Source organism: Mauremys reevesii, linkage group 15, assembly GCF_016161935.1.
Source record: "Mauremys reevesii isolate NIE-2019 linkage group 15, ASM1616193v1, whole genome shotgun sequence".
Taxonomy (NCBI): Eukaryota; Metazoa; Chordata; order Testudines; family Geoemydidae; genus Mauremys; species Mauremys reevesii.
The window spans coordinates 33,283,189-33,287,416 of record NC_052637.1 but is presented as its reverse complement, the minus strand read 5'-3'; positions in this window follow the sequence as shown (position 1 = coordinate 33,287,416).

Below are 4,228 nucleotides of genomic sequence, written 5' to 3'. Positions count from 1 at the left end.
AGAGAAGAAAAAGAAAAAGAAAAAGATATATAATCACTCACATCTTTGAGCAGACATACTAAGTGTTATGACACACTAACGGCCTATGGAGAGTTAACTAATGTCTGGCACACACCTAGAGGACTCTGTGGATCAGGACCTAGGCACATTGATGGAACACAGTGCATATGGGGAAGAGAGGGTGGGACTTGCATTGCCATGGAATAAGTGCTGTATACATGTTCTATGCATAAATGGAGCTTTTCAGGCTGCCAGCACCAGCACCGGAATGACAGCACCTGATGCCAGATCTTGCACCACTGAGTAAAAGTGAGTGTTGCCATTGGTTTCTGAGAGAAGACTGGTCCCTAAATTAACAAACAGTAGGAGGACTGGGAGAAAATTCTCAATAGATTTCCCAAGTCCTGTTTATCTGCTGTAATATTATTTAATTAATATGATCCCTTACTAATAAACAAATTATTCTTAAAATGTACATGAGCAATCCCATTTCTTCTTCACAGTTGTTCCACAAACGATCCATCTTGCTATTTTTATGAACCAAAAATAGTATCATATTTTTAAAACATTGTACACTGGTATCCTCTCGTTTACCTTCAGCAAAAGTTTGTTTTCCTCCCCTGCTCTTCTGAGCTTTCTTTAAATTCCTTTTTAATAAAACAAAACTTCCCTTGCTACCTCTCCCCTTATCTTTCATATGATAAACAGCAGTTCATTGCATCTCTCCTGTCATTTCCTTTTGTGTGTGTTTAACCTCCTGAGTCTATATACTCCTGTACTTATTCTTCTCAGGTAACTTGTTCTTTCATCAGTTTCCAAAAATTCCCATCTGCTCTCCTGTCTGCTTTCCACAATTCACTGTTTTATATTCCAACTGAATTTTGATCATTTAGCCTGATTTCCTTTATATTTTATGACCTATATTTTACTTGCAAAATTTCATTCTAAACTTACTTTTGAGGTCTAACAAACAGGGAAATTTCAGGAAGAAACCATGATTCAATGTTCAACAGGTGCTCTAGGTGCAAAATTCAAATCTGGAGTTTAAACATCTCAAGGGCTAGGACAGAACAAATCACGTTTGGCTGGGGTTCATTGCCCAAGAGCAGTAATCAATGCCCAAAGCTCCCTTTCAATGTGCATCTGCTCACAGCAAGTCTATGTGGGACTTACATGTCCCACATTGCCATAGTAATTGAGAACTTGGCAAAAATTAATGAATTTATCCTCACAACTCTGTGAGATGAGGAGCTCAACTAGAGAAAAATTAAGTGACGTGCCCAAGGTCACATGGGAAGTTTGTGTCAGAGCAGGAAACTGTACTCATCTCTCTTGAATCCCTATTCCACTGCTTTGAACAACATGACCATCCTCCTCCCCATGTTTAAGGCTTCAAAAATCAGGTAGGGGGCAGGGGGGAAATCAAGTCCAAGATTTTCAAAAGTGATCCATGATTTTGAGAGCCCACCCTCAAGTGTCTTATAGGGGCCTTATTTTCAGAGGGCAGGAGGATCAGCATTCTACGAAAAATCAGTCTCTTTTAAGGTATCACAAGTTGGGCTTGCAAAATCACAAGTCACTTTTGAAAATCTCAACCAAGGTCTCTGTAAATATAAAATAAACCTGCCTACTGTACTCAAAATATTACTCATGACCCATAATCACTCCTTGAGAGATGATGCAGGCTGAGTGCTGCTATTAGAAGCAGAGGCTTAGATTAAATTCTGGCAAGACATTTAGTAGGAGGAAGCAGCCCTCCCCCTCTAGCCTCAAGGTCACAGACATGGAACATATCCCACTGTTCACACAGGAGTACAGAAACTGACACTGAACAGCAAGAATAAACTTCACCAAAAGAGAAACATATTGGTATCACGCCCTTAAGACATTGGCTCTGAAAGGCTTAAGTGAGGAGATGGATTTCCCACTAAGGCAAAATTGTTTTCTCGAGCAACAAGAAAATATCCTAAAGGCTTCTGTTTTCAGTCATCTGTGACGTATATGGCGATATCTCACATCACGAGCATTAAGGAAGGTGGCAGGGTTTGGATCCTGTTTTAAGGAGAAGAGGGGGAAAGACTGGGCAGTTTGCCAAATCCAGCATCTGCCAGTACTGTTTTTATTTTTTTAAGGAAATAAAAAGCATCCCTTAAAGTTATAGCAGTTGTTGTCTGAGACTCTTGCTATTGTTATGCATTTCTGTGAAAAGGATTGCCATGCTCCCAGTGTCAAGGCAAGTGCAGATGTTTCAATTAAAGCTTTTAAATCTTGTGTCTCCAGAAAAGTTCAATATTGCTGTCACTAATCTCTCTTCTCCAACACACTCCCAAAGCTTGATAGGTCTGACCTTCCTTTGCTTCTCTCACTTTATCTCCTTATGGTTCTGTATATATTAACTTTGGCAAAAGTTCATGTCCTCAATTTCCCCCCCGAGATTTGACAGCCATAACTTTCTTCAGCATTACAACTCAGACCTCATCACTGTGATACTTTATATTCCTGGCACTGAATCTGGAGGTTGACTAGCTTTCACTGATTTGTTCTGGGATAAGCATTGAACAGCTTCTGTAACAAGGAAGGGGTCTGCTAAGGAAACAAGTCAGAAGGCCATGCACGCCAGCCGTACCACCCTGAGCTCCTGGACGTTTATGTGGAGGTTCAGATCCCGAGCTGACCACAGACCTTGGGTATGAATATTCCCCACATGGGCCCCCCATCCCAGGTCCGACGTGTTGGACACCAGCTCCAGCGACAGGGCCCTATCCCTGAATGGGACCCAATGGAGCACGTTTCTCGGGGAGGACCACCACCATAGGGAGGTGATCTCTGGCTTGGGTACCATGAGGATTTTGTCCATCCTGTGCTGGGAGAACTCTGAGGCCAACCAGAGCTGGAGGGGCATCATCCTGATTCTGGCATGACAGACCACATATGTGCATGCCGGAGGCACGCTGGAGGCACGCTCTGGCTGTTGTCACCGGAAACTTTGTGACTGTGTTGACGACCCCCTTCTGGGTCTTGAACCTCTCCAGTGGGAGGGAGGCTCTGGCCGATGAGGCATCCAGTACTGCACTGATAAACTCTATGCATTGAACCGGGACTAACGTGGACTTCGTGTTGTTTACCAACGGGCCCAAAGTGGTGCACGTGGACAGAAGGAGCGCCACATGATCCCGCATCTGCGACCAGGAGCTGCCCTTGACTAACCAGTCATCCAGACTTGGTAAGATCTAGACCCCCAGTGCCTGAGGTAGGCCACCACCACCACCAACATACATTTCATGAATACCCTGGGGGCAGTGGACAGGCCAAACGGGAAGACCATAAATTGGTAGTGTTCCTTCCCCACCATGAAACAGAGGAAGCATCTGTGCCCCTCGAATATATGAATGTGGAAGTACGCGTCCTGCAGATCGAGGGCGGTGTGCCAGTCCCCGGGATCCAGGAAGGGGATGATGGAGGCCAGGGAGACCATGCGGAACTTGAGCTTCACCATGTACTGGTTCAGGCCTCGCAGGTCCAAGATGGGCCTGAGCCCCGCTTTGGCCTTTGGGATAAGGAACTAGCAGGAGTAGGACTCCCCAGGTACCGCTTCCACCGCTCCTAGGCCCAGGAGCCACCCCACCTCCTGCTCGAGCAGGGCCTCGTGCAAGGGGTCCCCCAAGAGGGACGGGGGCAGGGGGTGGTTGGGTGGGGAGGAAGTAAACTGGAGGGTGTAGTCCCGGGAGATGGTGTTGAGGACCCATCGGTCCGAGGTCAGCCGCGACCACTGTGGGAGGAAAGCACAGAACCGATTGGAGAAAGGAAGCTTTACTGAAGGTGGATCCCTGATGAGAACTGGCAGGGCGCCCCCAAGCATCACGTCAAAACCACCTTTTCCCCACTTGCTTGCCCTTGAAGGACCCAGGCTGGGGGGCAGGGTGAGACTGCCTCTGTGGGCGCCTCTTATAGTGCCACAACTTCTTATAAGCAGTCTCGTATTTTCATGGGTGACCTGAGCAGGAGTCTGCTGTGGCTTGAACTTAGGTTTAGCCGGAGCCGGAACATAGAGACCAAAAGTCTGGAGAGTCGTGTGGGAGTCTTTCAGGCCATGCAGCTTTGTATCCATTTGTTCCACAAACAGAGCTTTGCCGTCTAACGGGAGGTCCTGCAGGGAGGTCTGTGCCTTGCTGGACAGCCCAGAGAGCAGAAGCCCAGAGCCTAATGTCCCTTTCTCTCTTGGTCTAAG